Source organism: Canis lupus, chromosome 6 (assembly GCF_011100685.1).
Source record: "Canis lupus familiaris isolate Mischka breed German Shepherd chromosome 6, alternate assembly UU_Cfam_GSD_1.0, whole genome shotgun sequence".
NCBI lineage: Eukaryota > Metazoa > Chordata > Mammalia > Carnivora > Canidae > Canis > Canis lupus.
In genome coordinates, this window is record NC_049227.1 from 59,182,362 (window position 1) to 59,207,859 (window position 25,498).

General features: G+C 43.0%; 1 long non-coding RNA gene and 1 other non-coding gene across 2 annotated transcripts; one reads left to right on the forward strand and one right to left on the reverse strand.

Annotated features, from left to right (window-relative positions):
* Positions 1-289: 289 nt before the first annotated feature.
* Positions 290-25,498, reverse strand: LOC106558971. Its single transcript, XR_005360428.1, has 3 exons — positions 25,059-25,498; positions 23,212-23,387; positions 290-2,857 (listed from the first exon to the last, which is right to left on the reverse strand). It is a non-coding gene; the product is annotated as an uncharacterized LOC106558971 (long non-coding RNA).
* On the forward strand, positions 7,926-8,130 carry LOC119872428. Its single transcript, XR_005361516.1, has one exon. It is a non-coding gene; the product is annotated as a small nucleolar RNA U3 (small nucleolar RNA).

Here is a 25,498-nt window from a genome sequence, read left to right on the forward strand (position 1 = left end):
TAATGACTACTGTAGTTAAGGAGCAAAGACTTCAGAACGATTTAATTATCTCTTTTCCCAGAGAAAGACTTGCCATGAATTAGCTTGTTGAGAATTGGCATGGAACCAAGGATATGTTTTTCTTTTCTTGATGAAAATAAATTATTGGCAAATAATCTTGCTGGGTTATTGCACTTTTTGCAATATTTTTGGTTGCTATGCCCACTGCTGGGTCTAACTACACAAAGGTAATTTCTGTAGACTTTTTTATTGTATTGAGGAGATCGCCTTTTCATCACCGATGGGTCTCTGCCTCTCTCCCACGTAATAAAGGTGTACCTCCTTTATATTCTTTCCAATCACATTTTTTAAAACGATTTTATTTATTTATTTATTTGACAGAGCAAGAGAAGGAGAGAGCGCAAGTAGGGGGAGCAGCAGAGTCCCCGCTGAGCAGGGGGTCCAATGCAGGGCTCCATCTCAGTATCCTGAGATCATGACCCGAGCTGAGGGCAGACACTTAACTGACTGAGCCACCCAGGCGGCCCCCCAATCACATTTTGAAACCCCAAATTTCGTACAGCATCAAAAGCACTGAATACTCTCTTAGAAACCATGGATTTGAAATGGCCTATGCTTGTATGTGCATTTCACACTCAGAGTTGGTTCTCTTGTGACCCAGAAGTGTGGAAAAATACTGCTTCCTTCCCACTCTATGACATGCAAGTGTTTCTCAGATCCTTCTTCTCTAGGAAGACTTCCTAAAACACAGGAGGTGTTCTGGTTCCCTATTGCTGCGTAACAAATGACCCCAATACTTAGTGGTGTAAAAGAACAATAAACATTCAAATTTCCCACAATTTTTGTGAGCCATAAATTCTGAAGCAGCATAGCTGGAAGTCTTGAATCGAGGTCCTCCAGGGAGTTGCAGTTAAGATGTTAGCCAGGGTTGCAGCCATCTGAAGACCTGTCCGAGGTTAAAGGACCACCTCCAAGACACAGCCAAAGATTCACTTCCAAGACTCACTCATACGGATGCAAAATTGGTGTTGCTGTTGACAGGAGGTCTCCATTCTGCCCTATGCGTGGCCTCTCCACAAAGCTGTTTGGGGTCCTTTCCCCTGAGTAAGTGAGCCAAGAGAGGCAAAGACAGAAGCTGCAATATTTATCATGACTGAAACTCAAAGGCACGCACTGTCACTCCACGGTGTCCCAGTACGCATACACGGAGGGCATTATCAGGGTATGATCACCGGGAGGCAAGGATCATTGGAGGCTGTCTCAGAGGCCAGCTATCTCAGGAAGTAACGCAAGAATTCTTTCAGTTCCCTTGAAATCCACTCCAAATATAAAAAGAAAAATTACAAGGTAAGTTCTATGAAGGCAAAGCCTTTTTTTTTGTTTGTTTGTTTTTCTCACTTACCCCCTTGGAACACAACCTAATAGATTCTCAGTAAATGTTAGTGTAATGAATGGATAAGATGAAAAATCAGGAAAATTTTTTTTTAAAGTCTCAGTAAAACATCGTAAGTACTATATATATATATATATACATTTTTAGTTTTGAATGCAGCAGACAAATGCCTGGGGTATGTGATACACAATGCCTTATCACAATGTAGACACCAAATAAACACTGAGAAAATAAGACCCCCTAAGTACATTCCAAGTTGGTCCAAACTCATCAACTTTTAGAAGCATGATTTCATCAGGAAGGCAGTGGAGCACAGGTAATAGACTCGGGGTTATTATCAGAAGTCAGATGAAAACCAGGATCTCAGTCTCCCTACGTACAACAGTAGAGGTTTGGGTAAATGATATCAAAACCACTTCTTGCATGAACATTCTGACATTCTTTGACCTCAATTTGAATTTCACCATACATATAAAACTAGGCCTATGAGAAATTATTTCTGATCAAATTTATTGATTAGATAGCTCTTCCACATGTGCTTGGCTTGCAACTAAAATGTGTACATAGGTCTGGGTTTGATTAAGGTCTATTAATCTTCAGTGGGGTAAATTATTACGTCTCTTTGTATAAAAATTCCAGAAGATTCCTGGGAAAGAATTTAATAGAAGTGAGAGTTTGGTTCAAAAACAATTTCTTGAAAATTGGAAGGAAAAGGTTATTTTAGAATCATGGGGACGCCTGGGTAGCTCAGCGGTTGAGCATCTGCCTTTGGCCCAGGGCATGATCCCAGGATCCCGGGATCGAGTCCCACATCCGGCTCCCTGCATAGAGCCTGCTTCTCTCTGCCTCTGTCTCTGCCTCTCTTGTGTCTCTCATGAATAAATAAATAAAATATTTTTTTAAAAGAATCAGCCCCATGTCTACTAAGCAATTACCTAATTTCATAGCATGTATTCATCCCCGACCGAACCTAAGAGATGGGCTGATATTAAAATAGACACATTAACAACTGCAGCTGGTTTTTCACGTATCACCTAAAGCTGAAAACAGTACTCCAGGAGCGGTCTGACCACAAAGGAACAGAATGCATTCCTCTACCTGGGGCTTTAGAAGGCTGGAATTTTATTTGGGGGGGGGGGTGTGCATTTTGTCACCTCTTGATTCATAGTGAGTTGACAATAATCAAAACTGCACCTAATGTTGTAGTCACCACGTCTTCGCCTGAACCTTGTATTAAACATCCTCTTGTTAGAGTCGTCCCATCGTTCTTAGTCCAGGTGTCCTTAGATCCTGCTTTGTGCCACTCCTGCTTGGCAGGGTTTGAGTTAACATCCCCAGGCTCCTCCCTTCTCCTGCCTCCTGTGTGGTTGGTCTCCTGCCGGACCCACGATGGCCATGGGAGCCCCATGGCAGAGTTCACACTAGGCAGCCTCCGCAGAGCAGGGTGGACGGCAGAGAGTGGATCTAGAAGAACAAGGGCAAGACATTCAGCACATGTGACCTTTTCTGGGTCCTTAATGAAAAGGTAGACCACCCAGGACCGTGAAGGGAAATCTTTTGCACAGCGCTAGAAATTTTTCATATAATAGTGATCTATTAATCTGAAATACACAGTCTGTATGGGATATATAACCAGGAATATTCTTTTCTTTTGTGTATTTTTTAAAAAGATTTTATTTATTTATTCATAAGAGACAGAGAGAGGCAGAGACACAGGCAGAGGGAGAAGCAGCCTCCATGCAGGGAGCCCGGCGGGGGACTCGATCCCGGTACCCCAGGATGATGCCCCGAGCCAAAGGCAGACACTCAACCGCTGAGCCATCCAGGCATCCCATTGGTGTATTTTTTTTAATTTTTGTTTTTTAAGTAGGCTCCACACCCAACATGGGGCTTGAACTCACGAGGCCAAGATTGAGTTGCAGGCTCCACCCACTGAGCCGGCAGGTGCCCCTAACAAGGAATATTCTTAACATACTAATGCGGCCTTCTCCTAGTACTAGCGCTTTTTTTTTCAGTTTTATTAAGATATGATTCACACATAGAAGTCACCAATTTAGTGTATAGATCAGTGGATTTTGGTATATTCAGTTATGCGACCATCACAACAATCAGTTTTAGAACATTTTCATCTCCCCATAAGAAACTCCATATTCATCATCATTCATCCTTCATTCCTCCTCAAACAGACCCAACCCCTGGCAACCACTAATCTATTTTCTTTCTCTATAGATCTGCCTATTCTGCACATTTCACATAAATAGAGCTCTACAAAATATGGTCTTTTCGTATTCGGCTTCCTTCACTAAGCATACTGTTTTCAAGGCTCATCCATGTTGCAGTATTTATCAGTGTTTCATTTCTTTTTATTGCAAAATGATAGCTATGAACGTCCACGTGCAGGTGTCTGTGCGGACATACATTTTCATTCCTCTTGGGTATGTGCCTAGATGTAGGAATGCTCTACTCATATGGGTCATATGGTAACTCTATGTTTAACTTTTTCAGAAACTGCCAGAATGCTTTCCAAACTGGCTGCACCATTTTACGTTTCTACAAGCAGCCTGTGGTGTTTCCATTTCTTAATATCCTTGCCAACACTTACTATTTGTCATTTTCATGATAGCCATCCTAGTGTGTGCATAGTATCTCCTTGTAGTTGTAGTTTGCATTTCTCTGGTTGCTAAAGACACCAAGCACCCTTATGTGCTTATCTGTTGTCGGCATATCCTCTTTAAAGAAAGGTCCATTTGGGGCACCTGGCTGGCTCAATTAGAGGAGCATGACTTTTGATCTTGGGGTCATGAGTTCGAGCCCCGTGTTGGGTGTAGAGATTAGTTAAATACCTAAAACTTTAAAAAAAGAAGAAGAAATGTCCATTCAGTCTGCTGCCCATTCTTAAAAATTAGGCTATATGATTTTTGTCATCAAATTATAAGGGTTGTTTACAGATTTTAGATATATATACCTCTTATGATATGTATGTTTGCAAAACTTTTCTCCCATGATGTGAGGTGTCATTTCAGTTTGTTGATGGTGTCCTTTGAAGCATAAAGTTTTTAACTTTGATGACGTCCAATTTCACTATTTTTTCTTTTGTGGAGTGTGCTTTTGGACTTATATTCTAGTCCTGTTTTGAAAGTACTTTTTCTTAGCTTCCTGTTCAGGTTTAGAAAAATAGTTCTGATTTCCCTTTCCTGCTCTGAGTAACTTAGAATAGTAGAAGCTAATATTTACTAAGCACTTACTATGTGCCAGGTTTTAGCTACGAGTTCAGACAGCTTGGGTAACCAGCCCAGGGCCCCAGGGCTAGTAGGGATTCATCCAGTCTGATTCCGGAGCCCATACATCACTGTCCTACTGGACATATCTTCCTCATCTTGACATTTGTTTCATTTTTGCAGGAGGAAAACAGGGTATCTGCTGTTGGTGTTGGACAAGTTACACTGTCCATGTTCTTTGTTCCCTTCCCTTCCCTGGGGTGAGTCCTCCACCCCACCCTTTCTAGGACTGCCAGAACTTACAAAGTCTCCAACACACACATACACTTGTCCAAAAAGGCAAAACAACACCCTCGTTCATGACACAGGATACCAAGGCCCCAATGCCACAACCAAAGCTGCCTGGACCGACCCTAGTGATACTGAGTCTTCTTTGGTTGTGACAGTGTCTAGGGACTGACATCCAGGTGCAGCTCTGACCCTTCCTGCAAGTGAATTCCGCTCTGGGGTTACCTTGGAACTCACACTGAAATGCCCTCAAATTTAATACAGCTCAACTGTCCATTCAATCAAGTCTAATCACGCAGAGCAATAAATGACAGAAGCAAGGCAGAGGAGCTCTCATTTCTTCCTCTCACTTTGGTGATATTGAGGTTTAGACTTCCACTTTAGGTTTTCTAAATAAATGAGGTGAGAACTATGTAATAGGAGGCCACAGGCTTCTTCCCCTACACCCTGCCCTCTTTCCCCTTGTAATCTATTGCCCATGGGAGCCATTTGAAATTTCTTCAGAATGTCTCTCAGAACTCAGCCTTCCTCTCCTACTTCATCTTTCTTGCCACTGCGTCTGTTCAGGTCCTTCTGGTCTCTTAGGTGAACTAACTGGACGCATTTCACAGTCTCCTCTTCAATCTAATGGAGTTGAAATAAATTCTCTCTTCATGTTGTCTTCCTCCGTAGATTATGAAATCTTTAAGGTCAGAAACCAAAGAGAATTAATTTCCCCAGAACTAAGCTGAGACTCTGCCATCTAAAGGCATTGAATCAGCATTTACAGAAGGAATACTCAGTGCCGAAACGTGCCCAGCACCTGGAGTCACCATGAGATGTAGCGTGAACCAGCTGTTTCAGAAACCCCTTCCTACCCTGCTATGAAGTGCATGGACTTTGCTAACATTGAGGGGGGCGGGCAGATATCAAGCCAAAGTAGGCGTCTTGTCTCACATAATTCTTTGCAGGGGTCATCTGTTGACTTGGAAACTCCCCTTTATCCTAGTTGTGGGGGAAAGCCTGGACTGTGTCCCTCTGAGACCCACCTCTACCCAGGCCCACCAAGTGCTCAGGAAGTCGGTCATGTTTCCTAAACACATCCACACCCAGTATCCTGAGCCTAAACACCCCCTGAACACCGACGAAGGAGCCCCAAAGAAGCCAGGTGAGCGTTTCGAAGTCACTCTAGTAGGAGAACAGTAGTGATACCCGCTGGGTAACCTGCTCGCTCTGACCCCGTGGGAGCCGTGGAGGTGAGCAGACAGGACCAGGGCTCCCCTCAGGCCTCAGGGGCTACACAGCGATGCTGCATCGCTCTCCACCGGTGCCCAAGCCTCCGTGGTCCTCCTCACATCCTCTCTCTAAGCTTCCCAGGTAACACCTCCCACCCCTTTGCCACAGAAAACTGCGCCATTCCTCACAAGACAAAGTGGTCCCAGGGGCTGCTCTCTCTCTCTCTCTCTCTCTCTCTCTCTCTCTCTCTGGCTGCTGTCTCTTCAGTGCAAAATTAATGCCTTGGGCTTCAGCTGGATGTTGAGGAGAGACTCCTCTGCCCAGCCTGCCGCTAGCTCCACGCAGGACGGGGCTGGGCCTGGCGCCCAACACAGGGCGAACCTTCCAGGCCTCTCCCTCTCAGGCGGTGAAGGCTGCAGGCCGCGGCAAGTGTCATCCTGATTCACCCAAGGACGACTGTCTCTCCAGGGTCCCTATTACTCATCTTCCAAAGATAATGCAGGCCCGTAACAGAGGAGCCAAGTATTTTTCAACCATTAACATGTTTTTCACCTGGCCCTATGATGGAAGCTTTGGCATTAGCGGGCTAAAGTCCTGTTTGTTTCCTTCCTGGATTTATTTCATTACAAAGGCCCCTTGTTAGTTGAGGATGTTTGTTTACTTCCTATTATAGAATTTCTTGATCCCCAAATCTCTCCCCAGATGGAACCGGGGGCGGGGAGGATCTCTGTTTATCCTGCCACAGCCGTAAATAAAAACTTAAAAGTTCGCCTGTAGAAGTAGCAAGATAATCGCAAAGGGAATGTTTGTGGGTTCAGGGCCTGGATCTATAAAGCATCCTTAAGAAACTGACATCTTCAATTTCAAAGGAAATTGTGAGATTCCTAACCAACATGTGTCTTTTTGCCTAGGGGCTAGACTCTCAACTTGTCCCCCTCCATTTCCAGCTCACTATCTGCAAGATGAAAGGAACCAATCTAAGATTTCTAGAAGATTCTTGGAATTCAATGTAATTCAATTAACAGTAACATCTACTGAGTATCTGCTATGTGCGGCATTGGGTGGTAAAAATGCAATTTTGTGCCATTCAGGTAGAAAGTCCCATGGTTTCTATTACCTGCTTTGAGAAATTGTGCTGGAACAAAGGTTGACACAAAAAGTATTATTTCTTTTGCCTTGTCAACCTAGCAGCAAAGGAAGAAAACATTTTTCCAAAATGATTTATCCTAAAAACCCTGAGCCCTACAGGGGATTCTCATGGGATAGGTCCCTGGGGTTTATGGAAAAGCATTCCAAACTCCTGCTCTTTCCTTCAGTAGCGACTTCACTTAACCTTGACAGTGACAAAGAAACTTCTTCAAGGAAAAATAACTTTAAAAGGAAAAAAAGAAAGATATGAACAATAATTCAATCTTAACCATTCTTCCAGCAGGAAATATGAGTATATTAATGGTATCAGAAAAATATGTTAAAAGAAGCTCAACTGGAAAAAGAAAACATAACTTTTTCTTAAATTCTTTCAAATGACAGAAATTATTCATGGGAACACAAAAGGGAGCAATCTCTGAGGGTAAAACATGCTATTTTACTGGTGGGTCTTTAGAAATACCCTAACTTTCCATCCATCCCAGTTCTAAGAAATCAACTTCCATTTGAAAAGTCCAGGCTTAGGCAAAAGAATCTATTTAACTTACATTATAATACAAAACATTGTTTGCCAGAGAACTTCCATCACTTGTCTGGGTAGCTGCTGCTTCTCTCCCTCTTTTTTTTGATAATACATTACCAAATGATTCTAAATTCTCAGATGCAAGACTATACTCTCAAGCATCATTTCTACAGTTTGTTACTAGAGAAGTGTCCTAAACAGGTAGAGCGCTGGAAACGGTGAGGAAGAGAGGCAGTGTTCTCTCCTGAGAGTGAAACTGGCTCTTCATGTTGCTTCTGCAACTATTTTGTCACTGATGATCTTTCTTTTCTTCCTTTGTGAGAGGGAGGAGAGAGTGGCTTTGTGAGAGAGAGAGCCTCCTGAGGGGCTAAGGAAGGAAAGAAAGAAGAGAGAGAGGAAGGAAAGAAGGAAGGAAAGAGAGAAGGAGGGGGGAAGAAAAAAGAAAGAGGGAGAGAGAAGGAGGGAGGGAGGGAGGGAAGGAGAGAGGAAGGGGGGAAGGAAGGGATAAAGGAAGAAAGGAAGAAAGAAAGAGGATAGAAGGAAGGAAGGAAAAAAGAAAGGAAGAAGGAAAGAGGATAGGAGGAAGGAAGGAAGGAGGAAAGGAGGAAGGAAGGAAGAGGGAGGGAGGGAGAGAGGAAGGGAGGAAGGAATTCTCAGATGCATTTGCCCTTCCATCTTGATTCCAATGTCCGATGTCAGATTCTAAATGAAATTTGCACCAGTAAACATGCAAATGGAGGCTTTAGAAGTAAGAGTCATTCTAGATAATTTTCCCTTTTCTATTTATGAAAATTCAAGTTTTGGTGTTTTTGTTTTTGCTTTGGTTTTACATCTTGGGACACGGTGTCACCTGCTACTTACTGATCAAAACATAAATTCAGTTGTCATCCTTAATTCCCTTTCCCACCTCCCTTATGTCTGAACCACATACTTGTCCTGTTGGCTCTGCCACTGGATCACCATCCGAGCTGTCTGTTGCTCCTGATGTCCGTTGCTGCTGTCCTGGTCCAAGCCACCAACATCTCACACAAGGAGTACCACTCTGGTTTCCTAAAACCTCTTCTCCTTCCACTCTTCCTCCCCTAAAATTCATTACTCCCATAGTTGTCAGGTTGATCTTCAAGAGCTTAAATCTGATCATATTACTTGATGTGGGACACAAAGGCAGAAGAAAAATTAAGCTTCCTTACTACCTACAGCCCATTGACAAGTCCTTGAAACAGGCAGGGTGCCATCCCTCTAAGGATTCAGTTGCCTCAATGTTGAAACTTTGCTAAGGGCAAAAGGTAATCTTAGCCCAACCCCCAGAATCCTACTTTAACAAATAAAAATTCCTTTGGAGGGATGCCTGGGTGGCTCAGTGGTTGAGTGCCTGCCTTTGGCCCAGGGAGTGATCCTGCAGTCAAGTCCCACATTGGGCTCCCTGCTTCGAGCCTGCTTTTCTCTCTGCTTGTGTCTCTGCCTTTCTGTGTCTATCATAAATAAATAAATTTTTAAAAATCTTAAAAAAAAAACTACTTTGGAAACTTCCTTTATCTCTGCCCTCCAAGATACATGTTGGCAACCACCCACAAGCATATGACCGACCCACTGATACACATCCTAAGGGTTTCATGACTAAGGGTTTATTGGATAGTAATAAATGACCTTTCCCTTACTAGCTAACCTCCTCAAGGTCCTGGAAACCTTGCTTCCAAAATCCCTCAAAAACATGCTATCCCTAACCTCCTCCCAACTTGAAAGTCTATAATGAACCCCTTCTCATGACCTCACTGCAGCTCTTTCTGTCCATGGGTCCCATCCCCAGGCTTTAATAAAACCACCTTTTTGCATCAAAGGTGTCTCAAGAAATCTTTCTTGGCCATCAGCTGCAAACCCTAACGTCTTTCCTACATCATTACTCTTCGCCCCCTTGACATCTTCCATGTCTTTCATCACACTAAAATAAAATGGAACCTTCTGGCCTAGAAGGCCCTGTACTCTTTGACCTACTGCTTTGACCTTCTTGCATATTCCTCACCCCTTACTCATCACTCCCCGCCTCTATTAAACAGTATTTCTCTAACCCAAACATCAAACTTTTTCTCACCTCAGCACCTCTCAATTGTTGTTTCTCTTTCTAGTGCTCTCTTTAGATTCTTCCTATTGTCCTTTCTACCCTACGAGGACTCCATGGAATAGCACCATAGGGATCACTGGGAACCTTATAAGAGATGTAGAATCTCAGACACAATCCTCACCTACTAAATTATAATCTGCACTTGTACGAGATCACCACTAGATGCATAGGCAAATTATAGTTTGAGATCTAGTTTAGGTCTCAATGCAATTGTTATCTTCTCTGAAAGGCTTAGCTGACCCTCGAGCCAAATTAGCTTCCTAAATCACTCTCTTTTACATGTATTTGTATTTTTTTTGGCAGTTAACTCTATTTTATTAAATATTTATTTATTTATTTTAGAGAGAGAGTGGGGCAGGGAGGAGCAGAGGGAGAGGGAGAAAGAACCCCAATCAGACTCCCTGCTGAGCACAGAACCCAATGTGGTCAGATCCCATGACACTGAGATCATTACCTGAGCCAAAGCCGATTCAGACTCTTAACTGACTAAGCCACCCCAGCGCCCTAGCAGTTACCTTTTGATGAAAATATCTTATTTGTTAGCTAATATCTTTATTGGTTTTTCCCCCACTAGAGTGTAAGCTCTGTGAAAGCAGGGGCCATGTTAATGTTGTCCACTACTCTTTTCCCACCTAGCCTATCTCATCAATACCTTTCGGATAGATAAATGAATATTCAAATACAATTTTAATCTTAATGATCAAAGAGATGGTGAAACAGAACAAGTTTTTGATTTGTGTTTAGCCGTTTTTTTCTGACATAATTATCAGCTAGAATAATTTTCAATTGAATCAATTGTTTTGATACAAACCACTTGCAGTACCCTAATGGAATTAAAGGAAGGAAGAAGGAAAGCGGCAGGAAGGAAGGAGAGAAGGATGGCTGGCCTTGGAAGATGACATGGTAGTAAATGAAATGGATTGCAAAGGACTACAGCAGATAGCACCACAAAGGTAAGTAAGAGAAAATCATGGCAGGCTCTCCAACGTGATATAAATTATGCTATTATTACTATTTCTCGACTTCTAGAGCTTGTAGAACATTGAAAATGAAAGCTTTATATTTCCTATTGTGCTGCCAGGACTATATCACCAATTAGTAGCAATAAAGAAGGAAAAAGTATGTTAACAACATGGTATAAAGAAAAAACTCAGTCCCATGTTTCTCCTTTCTTCTCATATCACCACATGACTACCATGCTCATGATGCCTTTGATACCAGATGTGCAGGGGGTTAGGTTTTTTTTTTCCCTCTCACATCATGCAATTCTGTGACACCAGCTGGGTGTCCCACAAATTAACTCAATTCTGACATTTACTTGGAGATGGCATCAGATCAGGTGAAGGGCTCAGTCCCATGAGTCTGAGCTCCCATTTCAATGCCAGTTTTAAGTAGTAGGTCACCAGGTTACCCACAACTTCTGTTTGATGTGGCTAAAATCAGAGGTTCCCATGACTTCCACCCCCATTGATTTGATTATTTGCTAGAAGCAGCTTACAGAACTCAAGGAAATACATACTTTTACCAGTTTATTAAAAGACGTGATAAAGGATACACATGAACAGCCAGATGAAGATATACATAAGGATAAGGTTGGAGAGGGTACTAAGGCTTCATCCTGCCAATAGGTGAAGTGTTCACCAATGTAAAAGCTTCCCAAAGCCCATACTATTGAGACTTTATGGAGACTTCCTCATGATCAGTTGTTAACTCCATTTCTATTGAGAGTCAAATTGGATAATTAAACATCAGGGATTTGTGCCTTGCAAACAGTAGGCAATCAATACCTATGTACTGAATGAATTAAGAAAAGAATGGTTCCTTTTCCTGATCTCTTTCAGGATGGATAACTCTGTAAACAAACTTAACACTCTCCTGGCCAAAGATGGAGAACAATGGAGAGCACGGTTGGAAGGGTATGCTTACAGCTCCTCAAGGAAACCCTCCCTCTCCCTGCTGTGAAGAGCAAGGAGCAAGGAAGGCCTGGTTTAAGAATACAACGAGCATATAATGTTTGTCCTTCTCCGACTGACTTACTTCACTCAGCATAATACCCTCCAGTTCCATCCACGTTGAAGCAAATGGTGGGTATTTGTCATTTCTAATGGCTGAGTAATATTCCCTTGTATACATAGACCACAGCTTCTTTATCCACTCATCTTTCGTTGGACACCGAGGCTCCTTCCACAGTTTGGCTATTGTGGACATTGCTGCTATAAACATCGGGGTGCAGGTGTCCCGGCGTTTCACTGCATCTGTATCTTTGGGGTAAATCCCCAATAGTGCAATTGCTGGGTCGTAGGGCAGGTCTATTTTTAACTCTTTGAGGAACCTCCATTCATTTGGGGAATATAAATAATAGTGAAAGGGAATATAGGGAAAGGGAGAAGAAATGTGTGGGAAATATCAGAAAGGGAGACAGAACGTAAAGACTGCTAACCCTGGGAAACGAACTAGGGGTGGTAGAAGGGGAGGAGGGCGGGGGGTGGGAGTGAATGGGTGACGGGCACTGGGGGTTATTCTGTATGTTAGTAAATTGAACACCAATAAAAAATTAAAAAAAAAAAAGATAAAAGATCTAACATAAAGCCAAATCTGATCCCTGCTGATGATGGAAAGCTTACTCTAATGAAGCAAGTATGATTTGGAAATAAATGACCTTGTTGCTTTTTTTTGGAGTGACATAGTTTGGTGATGAACCGCTATTCTGGTTTTTTTTTTTTTAATCTGTAAAATGAAGATATTATGATTTACCAAATGTAGTTCTTGGAAGAATAAAGTGTGATTGTAGAGGACTGGCAATGACACCTGGCACATAGTCCCAAAACTAAATAAATAATGACTTTTAATGTTTGGTGACAGATGGTAGTCACACTTAGGATAAGCATAGCATAACGTATAAACTTTTTGAATTTTTATATTGTACACCTGAATGTGATGTAACGTTGTGTGTCAACTGTAGTCAATAAAAAATAGTAACTTCCATAAAAAAAAAAAAAAAAAAAAAAAAGAATACAACAAGCAGCCAAGCAGCCCAGGTGGCTCAGTGGTTTAGCGGAGCCTTCAGCCCAGGGTGTGATTCTGGGGTCCTGGGATTGAGTCCCGCATCGGGCTCCCTGCACGGAGCCTGCTTCTCCCTCTGCCTGTGTCTCTGCCTCTCTCTCTCTCTCTGTGTCTCTCATGAATGAATAAATAAAATCTTGAAAAAAAAAAAAAAAGAGCATGTACCTCTTCATCTTGTGGTTGTAAGTTCAGGCCCCATATTGAGTATAGAGGTTACTTAAAAACAAAGTCTTAGGGATGCCTGGGTGGCTCAGTGGTTGGGTAGCTGCCTTTGGCTCAGGTCGTGATCCCCGGATCCGGGATCGAGTCCCGCGTCAGGCTCCCTGGGGGAGCCTGCTTCTTCCTCTGCCTGTGTCTCTGCCTCTCCTCTCAATCTGTGTCTCTCATGAATAAATAAATAAATCTTTAAAAAACAAAAACAAAAGTCTTTAAAAAAAAAGAATGTAAGAAATGTACAGTCATACCATACCTGGTTTAATGCTCTGCTATTGCCTTCTGAGATTTTTAATAATTTTATCTTTTTTTTTTTGAAGATTTTATTTATTTGTTCATAAGAGACACAGAGAGCGGGCGGGGGCGGGGGGACAGAGACATAGGCAGAGGGAGAAGCAGGCTCCCCGCAAGGAGCCGGATGTGGGACTCAATCCTGGACCCCAGAATCATGCCCTGAGCCGAAAGCAGATGCTCAACAGCTGAGCCACACAGGCGTCCCAATAATTTTATCTTTGAACTTGGATCTTACACATTGGTGGGACCAGGGAGCATGTGTGTGAGTAGAGGAGATAGGTATGAGTGTGTACTCTTCCTTGCTGTTCCATTTGCATGTGACATTCTTGATGTCCCATGAGCACAGAATTACCACGGATTCCCATGATGCCTGAGAGTTCAGTAATACTCAAGGCAAGGACAAGGTGAGTGAGCTCTGTCTATAACAGAGGGGGCTGTGCACTCAGAGTCCTGAGGAGACTTACTTTCCAGTTAAACCAGAACTTGATTTGAATGCAGAAAGAAAGAAATGGGACTCTAAATGTAAATAATGTTATTTAATAAATGACTAAAGAATCCTATCATATCCTTTCTTATTAATGTTACTTCCCTGTATTAACCAACTACATATGTAAAATATGATAACATAGAAAGGGAAAGATGAAAACCCAAAGTTCCTCCTCTTTTCAAGTCCTTTCTTACTCATCAGTAAACCAAAGGTAGAGTGTTGATAGAATGTATATGTATCATCTGTTGAAATGAAAAGAGACGAGTTAGTTTTGTCTGGCACTTCTACTGTTCTGGTAAGAACCAAAGCTGCGTGCATGTCTGAACTACGAAATACAAATTGTGTAATTTCACTCTTCTGCATATAAGTTTAATAATATTCTTATATTGGTATTTAAAATGTACAGTGAAGGGAGTGGGCTAAATGGGTGAAGGGGAGTGGGAGATGTAGGCTTCAAGTTATGGAATGAATAAGTCACAGGGATGAGAGGTACAGCGTAGGGAAGGCAGTCAGTGGTATTATAGTAGTCTTGTATGGGGCCAGGTGGCAGCTACACTAGTGGTGGGCATAGTGTGACATATAGAGTTGTCAAGCCACTATATTGTACATTTGAATCTAAGCTAGACTTCAACTTTAAAAAAAGGACACTGCATAATGTAAAGATGGTAAATTTTATGATAATCCAAAATCGTGATTTTTCCTTAGAATGACATTAAGTAGCAAATTAGAAACAGCATCACAAGGCAAGAGAAAGAATAAGGCAGAAAGAAGAAAACTTCCTCTTTTAAAAATTACTGTTTTTACTTTAACTTTTAACTTGCTTCCAGCTACAGTAGCAAACTATCTCTCGAAGGACTTTCTTAAAGAAGATGAGCCTTCCTCTGTACCCCCTAAAAGCACCACAAAATATCTTGAACGTACAGAGTTGAGGACTTTCTCCATCTGGTGTGATTTCCCCTTGATGTGAAGATGTACTCATTAACCAACCCTTCTCTGGATGGAATAGCAGCTTACAGCTTGAAAGGTGATTGTTTTCTGTACCCTATAGGCTAAACCAAGGTTTGTCCAGACCAGAACAACCTGGCAACCACTGGTGAGATACGCAGATTTAAAGTTTAACTTTACACAAACAGTGCAGTGCAATCCAGGGCAAGGTCCACAGAGATAGGTCTGGCCACCCTTACCTTTTGGTGTCTTGATGGCTCTGGGTCACTGAGATCTTTAGGTTTTGGCCTCCATAGGGAGATTTCAAAGAGATAATGCTTCTTTTGGCCTGTAGACCTCACAGTCTGTAGCCAACTGGGTAACCAAAACTATTTCCCCTACAGAGCTCCTCAAGTGCAAAGCCTTGGGGAGGGAAAACATGAGGCAGAGGGTTCATTTCTTAATTGTACCCAAAAGGTTGCATGATGGCTGGTGGAAAGCCAGGCATGGGAAGTCAGAAGCTCTCTTCTTATCCACCATGTGACGTTGGGCAAGCCACTCTCCATCGCCTAGGCCTCTCTCCCCCCATCTATAAAGTAGGAACGATGATACTTACACTCCTTCTTCATGAGGCTGTGGTGAAAAGTAAAATTAAATGTTTGTATGGGAAAGTGCTTTTTAACGGTAGAAGTGTGTCCACAGTTCTAAAGCTGTTAAAGATGAAGGGTGTGGAAAACATTTTCAAATTAATGTTTTCAGTGACTTAACAAATGCTTATTAAGCAACCTCCATTAGTCAGTTTCCATTCTAAGGTGATAGGGATACAGCAGTGAATAGAAAGAGGCAAATCTCTCTCTTTGTGTCAGATTTGTCCTTTGTTCACCAGGGATAATGACTATGAAAAAAAGTAAGAGTGGAGTGGCAACTTCTCATTGGATCATGCGGCAGGCTGCGACAGTCATGGCACCTAACCAATCACACAGTTACGTGTCTACCTCCTCATGCAATGGGCCATGCTGTCCCTGACTTGTTCATCAGGAACCCAGGCCCTGAGGAGCCCTGAAGCTTCCATTCTTGACCTCAGTCCAACATTCATGCTGAACTAGATTCTAAAACAATGAGATTTCCCTGAAGAGAGAGGCCCTGGAACAGCAGCAGTGAGGTTCCATCAGGCAGGTAAGGCAATGGCACACCCTTGGGTTCAGTCAGATGATTGCAGCTGTTAGAACCCCAGTGAACCCAGATGACCCACAGAATTATGAGAAATAATAAATCTGTGCTTTTAAGCAGAGGCCAGAGAAGGCCTCTCTGATAAGGCGATGTGTAAACGAGAGCAGAAGCAGGAAGTTGCTCTAGATTGAGGTTTGTGTTGTCCCCAAGTCATATAGTGAAGCCGTATCCCCCACTGTAGCTGTGTTTGCAGATGAGGCCTCTCAGGAAGTCACCGAGGCTAAATGAGGTGGTGAGCACGCACCAAGGAAAGGCTATGTGAGGACAGGGCAAGAAGGCGGTTGTCTGCAAGCCAGGAAGAGAGTTCTCACTAGAAACCAAATTGGCTAGAACTTTGATCTTACACTTAAATCCTCCAGAGCGGTGAGAAAATACATTTCTGTTGTTTAAGTCACCCAGGCTATGGTATTTTGTTATGGCAGCCCAAACTGACTAAGACAGAAGCCACGCAGATATCTGGGGCAGAACATTCCAGCAGAAGCGACAGCTGGCATAAAGGTGCTGAAGTGCAGGCAAGCTGAATGCTGTACTGCTGGAACATGGGAAATAGGGCCAGAACTGGGGCCCTGGGCGTGGAGAAAGAAGGGGTGTGCAAATCAGTAGGCTGTGGAAGGACTTCGTCTTTTACTTGAAGTTAGAAGGAAAGGCTGCAGAGTTTGGAGGGATGGAGTGATATGTTTTCAAAGGACATGCACTTCTGTAATATTTGACTTTTATGTAACAATGAACATGTGCTCCTTTTGTAATCAGAAAAAAATGACACCAGAACATTTAGAGGACTACATAAGAATGAGCTAACAAGTACAAGCTGTGTCCTTTAAGGCCAACATGTGGGTACAGAGGAAAGCAGGGGGAGGCAGAGAGGAATAAAAGGATGGGGGGTGTGCATTGAAGGTGATGAGGAGTGTCAGTCTCACCAGACCACTGGCCAGGGATTCTTGTCCTGTTCTCTGACTGTTCTCTCACTGGGGGTTGCACCTCTGTGGAATGGTTTTGGGCAAAAGACAGGGAGCAGAGGGTAGGGCAAGAACAGAGAATAAAGCATAGACTGAACTCGTTCTTGATAGAAATCAAGTACATCTGATTTACCCCAGCACTTACCCGATGCCCAGCTCCTAAAGGGTAAGAAGAGCTCGATTATTTCTTGAAGAAATGAATGCACTGATCCGAGTAGTTATTCTGCGCCCACTCTTCCATTCTTACCTCTCTTCTTTGTTAGTACAAGCGAATTCTAAAGGTGATCTTTAAATCGGAGTGGGTGTGGTGGTGAGTGGATCATCAACATAATAAAATTAAGGATTAAGCCCTGCATACCTCATGATCTGTTTATTAGTTTTAAAAATGTAACAGATTGAGGTGAACCTTCAAGTAAGGTTGAGATCTCACAGGTTCTCAGATAACCCTTTACATCTCATCATCGTTTTATCCAAGTGTGGACTGGGACTGCAGAGTTAGAAGTGCAATGGAAAGACTGTAGGAGTTGTGTTATCTTGCAAGACCTCCATTCACTCCCCCTCCCGCTTCTTTGGCTGGCAGAGGGATGAATAGACAAAGATGCTCAATGCAAGCCTGGACACAGAATACTTTCTAAATGAGCATTCTGTTTAAAACGAAAATGTGCTTTGCTATAAGCAACAGATGAATTTCCTAAACATTATGTAAAACCCACTTCTTTTTCTGAGTTCCAGAGGAGCTAACTGCTGAACAGAAGGAAATATTTTTTGTGTTTTATGAATGATCACCCCCTTAGTCATCTGTTCTGTAAATTTGGCATTTCATGGATCAGGTATTTTATTTTATTAAAGATTTTATTTATTTATTTGTGAGAGATACAGAGAGAGAGGCAGAGACATGGGCAGAAAGGGAGAAGCAGGATCCCCGCAAGGAACCCCATGCAAGACTTGATCCCATGACCTCGGGATCACGACCTGGCAAACATTCAATCACTGAGCCACCCAGGCACCCTCAAGGATCAGGTATTTTAAAAAGTCTTTGAAGGAAGCAACAACCAATTATGTCTGAGTGTAGAGATAATTTTTTATCTTCTTGAATAGATTAGAAAACTTTGAACATGTTCAGCCCCAATGACCAGCCTTAGTGCAAGTTTCAAGTTAATGAAAAAGAAACACAAAATCCTTATCAGCCCAGTGAAGGGTGGGTACCAGAAAATGCCATTCCAAAATATGCCACTTTGGCATAAGGGATTATTCTGAGCTGAAGGTAATTGAGAAGACACAGATTTTTAAAAACCCCCAAACTCTGCCCACCCCTATCTAAAAGTAGAATTTATATTTGCAAAGGTGCCCTGTCTCTTCCCTCTACTAGGAAGGACAGAAGTTAATCACTGGAAACAACTCTAGACCCTTATCAGTTCAGAGATAGCACCAGAGAAATCTACAAAACAATCTTCCTAAAACTACACCTTATCTACCATTCATTTCCCCAAATATTTGTCTTCCCACAATTTGCCACCCCTAGAAGCTCAAAGTCCTTTTGTTTCCTTGACACTTCACTAAAAATGTATTGTTCTGTTAAAATGCTATACAAACAACAAAATAAAGAGACAACCTACTACATGGGAAATGACGTTTGCAAATGACATATCCTGATAAAGGGGTTAATATCCAAAATATATAAAGAACTTCTATAACTCAAGAAACCCAAATAATATAATTAAAAAGTGGGCAGAAGACATGAGCAGACATTTCTCCAAAGACAACACACAGATGGCCATTAGACAAATGAAAAGATACTCTATATCACTCATCATCAGGGAAAAGCAAATCAAAACCACAATGAGATATTACCTGTCAGAATGGCTAAAATCCAAAACTCAAGAAATAATAAGTACTGGAGAGGATGTGGGGGGAAAAGGAACCCCTGTGCAACTGTTGATGGGAATGCAAACTGGTACAGCCACTGTGAAAAACAGTATGGAGTTTTCTCAAAAAATTAGAAATAGAGTTATATGACCCAGTAATTCCACTACTGGGTATTCACCCAAAGAATATGAAAACACGAATTTGAAAAGATATATACACCCCTATTTGTACCGCAGCATTATTTACAATGGCCAAATTATGGAAGCGACTCAAGTGTTCATCAGTGGATGAATGGAAAAGAAGATGTGGTACATATACAATGGAATATTATCCATAAAAAGAATGAAATCTTGGCATTTGCAACAACATGGTTGGACCTAGAGGGTATAATGCTGAGTGAAATAAGTCAGTCAGAGAAAGATAAGTACCATGTGATTTCAGCCTTATGTGGAATTTGAGACAAAACAAATGAACAAAAGAGATAAACAAAGGGGCAGCTGGCTGGCTTATTTGGTAGAACATGTGACTCTTGATCTCGGGGGCATGAGTTCAAGCCCTACATTGGGTATATATAGCTTACTTAAAAAAAGAGAGATAGGGGGATCCCTGGGTGGCGCAGTGGTTTGGCGCCTGCCTTTGGCCCGGGGCGTGATCCTGGAGACCCGGGATCGAATCCCACGTCAGGCTCCCGGTGCATGGAGCCTGCTTCTCCCTCTGCCTGTGTCTCTGCCTCTCTCTCTCTCTCTGTGACTATCATAAATGAATGAAAATTAAAAAAAAAAAAAAAAAAAATTAAAAAAAAAAAAAAAAAAAGAGAGATAGGGTGCCTGGGTGGCTCCATTGGTTGAACATCTGACTCTTGGCTTCAGCTCAGGTCGTGAACTCAGGTTCATGGGATTGAGACCAAGTTGGGTTCCTTGCTCAGCAGGGAGTGTGCGTGAGATTCTTCCTTCTCCCTCTGCTCCTTTCCCCTTCTCTCTCTCTCTCTCTCTCTCTCTCTCTCTCTAAAATAAATAAATAAATCTATAAAAGAGAGAGAGAGAGAGAGACAAATAAACAACAACAAGACCAGACTAAAATACAGAGAACAAACCAGTGGTTACCAGATGGGAGGTATGTGGGGGAATGGGTGAAAGAGATGAAGGGCGTTAAAAGTACACATATCATGATGGGCACTGAGTCATGTATGGAATTGTTGAATCACTATATTGTACACCCGAAACTAATCTAACACTGTATGTTAGTTACATAGGAATTAAAAAAAAATACTATACCAACCTAATTCTATCTATCCTTTTGAGTTACTCATCTCTGGGTGCTCCTGTGTATATGCATGGTGCACTTGTTAATAAACATTTGTTTAATTCCCTCTTGTTAATGTCTTTTGTCTGTCTAATTTATCAAGGCCAGTTCAACAAACCTAAGATGGATAGAGAGAAAACATTTTTTTGTCCTCCCTTTATCAGCAACCCGTTCCTTATTCTTTATGCAACTAAAATAGTCAACATTCCTTATTGAGGACCCAATAAATTAGCCCAAGATACAGTTCCTTGCAGCTATTCTTCAGAAATCTGTCTTCAGGCCTTTGGCCAGATGGGTCATTGGGTCTGACCCAAGTTTAGAGAACTACTTAGAAACATTCATAACCAACCAAAGAGGGTTCCTAATAATACATAGTCTGGTTACTCTGATTTGCTGAGCAAAATAAACAAGTTAATGAACGTATGAAAAGCTGCTTGTGAGACATTAAGTCCCCAATGACTTGCCTTTGCTGACTTTTGAAAAGAGAGAAAGGCACAATCCGTTCCTACTTGGGCAGTGTCCATTTTCTCAGCTCTAGCATAACACTACGTTTGAAAAGCTTTATTTATAATATATAAAATTATTTATATATTTAAAATAAAACAATATATTTTTTGCTTATGAACATATCCTCCAAATATTTTAGAAACTTTATTCATGAAAACCATTAAAATGTATTTAGCATTCAGTGTGACAGATATTGTCCTAAGTGCCTCATATGTGTTAACTCACTGAATCCACACAATGACATGAGGTAAATACCACCATTAACCCCATTTCACAGATGAGAAAGCAAAAACACACCCATGTTAAGTAACTTGACTTCAAGACAGTTCCAGTAGCTGGAGCCTTTGCCACCACACTCTGTAGCTTCTCAGTCCCAGTGACAAAGAGCGGGTGGTGAACTGTTGGCAGAAGGCTCTATTTATAAACAGGGAATTAAGTCTGAGGCCAAGAATTAATCTAATTTCATACAATTAGGAAAGCAACTAAGTTCTAGCAACTCAGAACTCAGGATCTGTAGTTAACTGACCACCTCTTGCCATCTTCCCAAAAGCAAACTGCACGGGTCCTGATTCACTGCAAGTGAGCACACGTGTTATTTACCGTGTCTTTAGCTCTGGCTGGTGGAAGAATTGAGGCCATACTTAGCATGTGTCATTGAGCTAATTTTATTCTGTAAATAATAGAATAACTGTTTACAATATTTTAAAACCTCCCCACCTTTTTCCAGGCCTCCTCTGAGCTCCTTCTTACTGCTCCGTCTGCATACTTTCTTGGTCACCACTGACTCTAATTTTAGTCCTGGTGAATGAGAAGTTTCTTCTGCTTATATTGCCTGCACATTAATTGTCCTATCCTTTTGTTTTTGTCTTTGTTTTTTTTGTTTTTTTTTTAGTTGTCCTATCCTGTAAAAGCTCTACTCACTTTTACAAGGAGTCAAAGATCCAGAACACACATGTGTTTTTCAAATGACAATTCATGTTTTGGGTTAAAATATACTCCAGGCAAACCGAGCTCACTTTAGGTAAGATATTAGAACAAATTACAATGGATAAGGAACAATTATAAAGGGTAAGACAGGCCAAGGGGCGGGGGGGGGGGGGGGGGGGGGGGGGGGGAGGGACCCTAACAGTCTGGGGGCTTTGAAATGTAAATCTAAAGGGGGCGGGCTACAGGGCTACCAGCAGGGGTGGGAATGTTAGTTTCCTCAACTTCATACATTCTTTCTTTCTTCTAAGCAGTTTCTTCCAGTAAAACTGGTTCTTTTTCCCCAGGGACCACAAATATCTGATTCTTGTCCTAGCCCAGATGGTGGAGTACAGTGACCGTCAACAGAAGAAGAAAAGAGATCCAGTAAAAATAAAGGTCAGGAGATGCAGGCGCCGGGTGCCGCCTGGGTTGGTAACAGCTTGCGAATCTGTCTGAAATGCCAGGCTGGAAAGAAAAGTCACATCTGCCCGGAGGCCCCAGCAAATGTTACAGGGTTTTCCAGCACCCACCTTTCTGGACCTGTTGAATGTCACTCTTCACCGCGTTGACTCTGCATCAAATAGTTAAGGCCGAGCTTTCTCACTTCTGAATAAATGACCGTGAGTAAGGACGGTCGTGCCTTGAACATGAGTGGAGGCGACTAATTACATTACCTGCTGGATGGGCCTCGCAGGACTGGCAGCCCCACAGAGGAAACAAGTCGGAACGCTGAGGACAGATGCTGAGACACATCAAAAACCTCTATTACTAAAGAATGAAGGAAAACCTTAGCTTGGGGGCAGATTTACATAACAGATGTCAACGCAGCTTTCACAACCTCTTTCTGATTTGCTGACGGAGCAGCAGAGCAGCAGACGTGTGCGTGTGGTTGGGTGGGAGAGTGCGGCCCGCGGGCAGGCGAGCCCCAGCCCCAGCCCCAGCCCCAGCCCCAGCCCCAGCCCCAGCCCGACGCTGCTATCTGCTGCTTAGACGTGGAACCAGGGACGGGGGAGCTGATCTGAGTCTGTTGTTCACCTCTTCAAGGGGGCTAATGCCTTTCTCTTTGGTGTCTGGTGAGGATCGAATGAGAGGAGGTGTGCATCTTCTCTGATTGAACGGGGCCCTGATCTCCTGCTGCCTGGGCCCGGGGCGGATAGTCTAACCTTACAGTTTCCTCATCTGTCAAATGGGGATGATTCGCATCTCCCCAGGTTTGCTGTGACAAGTCAGAGTAAGTTAAGTGTCCAGTAAGCTAAGGGCCCAAGCGGCGATTGCTACTTAACATTGTCCAACCCACGTCCCAGGGTCTTCTTCCACCTTCAGAAATGGAAACCTGAAACAGGTAATCCCCTAAACAATAGCAGTTACTTAGAACTGAGGGGTGGAAGGTGTCATCTTCAATAGGCATCGGCCACTTCTCAGGCAGGAATGAAAATACTGACCTCGCCAAAACTTTCTGCCTCGCATGATGATAAATTAATAGCAAACTGTGTTTGCTCACCGTTTATCTCCAGGGAGCTCTGGGCACTGTGCTGACATAATCTTCACAACATCCTGGCGAAGAGATGATGAGTGATTTAATCACCATCTTCAAGAAAATGAAGGATGCAGGATTGTCCTCTGGATGGTGACCAGCTGTTTCCACCACAGCCAAAGCCAGATAAAGAGCCAGCAGGCCTAAGTCGTAGGAAAGATCTGGTTTAAACCCTTGGAGATACACCTCGAAGAGGTTTCCAGCCAGGAAAGTACTGAATTATGTGGCTGCTACTCTGAATTAGTTTCCCAGCGGTAAATTGAAGACACAGATTTCTTTACAGTATACACAAAGCCTGCCTTAACACCTGGGTGATCCCTTTGGGCGGGTCTTCCCCTCAAACGACTCCAGCCAATTTCCATGCCAGGCTGTTTGGCAGTTTCCCAGGGACATTCTGGAAAGGCTCAAATGAGCGGGTTATCCCACGGTTGAGTGAGCTTTGAGCAGCTAACCCAGACCAGGCCTGAAGGTGAAACAACACAATGGGTTGTTTAGACACCTGGGCTTGTGGAAGGGTGTCTATGGCCTGAGTATGTCATGAGAGCAGTTAAAGGACGTGCCAAAGCCTCAGACTCCTGAGGGAATGCCATGTATCCCCACTGCCTCTTCAAGCAGTCCACCAAAGTGGGACTATCCTGCTGCCTTCCTACGGCTGCCGCGGGAGTCAAAGGGAGGCATGGAAGTTGGTAGAAGCCACAAGCACCAGCAAAACCCCAGTTCCTCCCAAATGAGAGCCCAGGGGGAGGCAGCACCCGATGGTGGTAGAAACACCAGTCACCAGCACCGTCCTCTTTCCAGCTCCTGACGAGGACTTGTTCTTGATAGGAGTGCTCTTTAGGACAAGACTTCTCAAGTTGTAGCGTGCCTATACATCCCCTGGATATAATTTTGTTAAAATAGAGATCTTGATTCCATTGGTCTGGGTAAGAGTCTGAGCTTCTGCATTTCTCAGAGGCTCCCTGCACAGCAGTTTGAGCAGCAAAATCTTTAGGACTTGCATGTATAAGAACCCCCTAAGAACCGGGGGCGGGTGTTACACCTCCTTTATGTAACCCGTTCTTTGGAGGTGTCAGGGGCCCAGTCTTCTGTCCTGCTGCAGGGCCATACCTGCTTTGTTGCCCTGGGTCTGCAGTCTACACTGGACTCACTTCTATAACCTGCCATTTCATCATCAGTGGTGAGGAAAGGGCAGGCCTGCCCCTCCCTTTAAGGGCCCAATCCAGAAATTGCACATTCCCCTTCCATTCTGATCCTTCTGGTTAGAATTCAGTCACATGGCCACATCTAGCCCCAAGTAAAGTTGACACATGTTTTATTTTATGCATATTTTATGCTCTGTTCTCAGGTATGCACTGAAAAATCCATACCAAGGAAGGAGAGAACGCATAGTAGGGGACGCTGACAGTCTCTGTCACAATTGGGGATACAAAGTGACACTGGAATGGTATTGAGTACTTACTCTCTGGCAGGCACAGTGCCTTAAATGAATCCCCTCATCCAATCTTCACACACACACAAAATCACTGGTAAGTACTATTATTGTTCCCATTTACAGATAAAGAAACTGAGGCTTGGGGAGGTTAAGCAGCTTACTATGGTCAGGATTCAAATTCAGGCACTGTCACTCCAGGACCTGGAATCTTAGGAATAGGGAAAGGACTGATTATAGAAACAGCAGCTGGGGCCAGGCCGTTTCAACCCTCAGAGGTCCCCCAGCAGTGGGAGGAGGGTGGGTCATGAGTCTATGAGATGAAACCCTGCAGGACTGACTACACAAAAAATCTTGTGCATTCCATGAGAAAGACGATGCTTACCTGGGACAATTTATGTTGTATCTCCAGAGGCGGAAGGTTGAAGATGTTCTCCTTCCGAGTTTTGAGACTTGTGAACCAAGGAGTTTATTATTCCTCTGGTGTTGGAGGTATGGCTGTCATCTCAGGCTAAACCAGTCTTGAAAGGCAGTGGTCTGTGGCTCTGCTGTCCATCTCCCCACCCCCACCCCCCAGGGGTAGACAGTACTCTGAATACCTGGTGCATTGGTCGGAGAGCCACAGCTGGCCAGGACCAGATGGGACCACTTCTTGTGTCAGTCACAAGTTAGAGGACATTTGAAAACTGTTTTCCAAAGTTCTCCCCCCTCCTTCTTCTTTTCATGAAAAGGGCTTTTTGTTAGTACAGACTTTGTTTGGGGATTCAGTTGATAAAGGGACCATTTTATTGGAATGAATTACTGACGCAAGTGCTGCCAGAAATC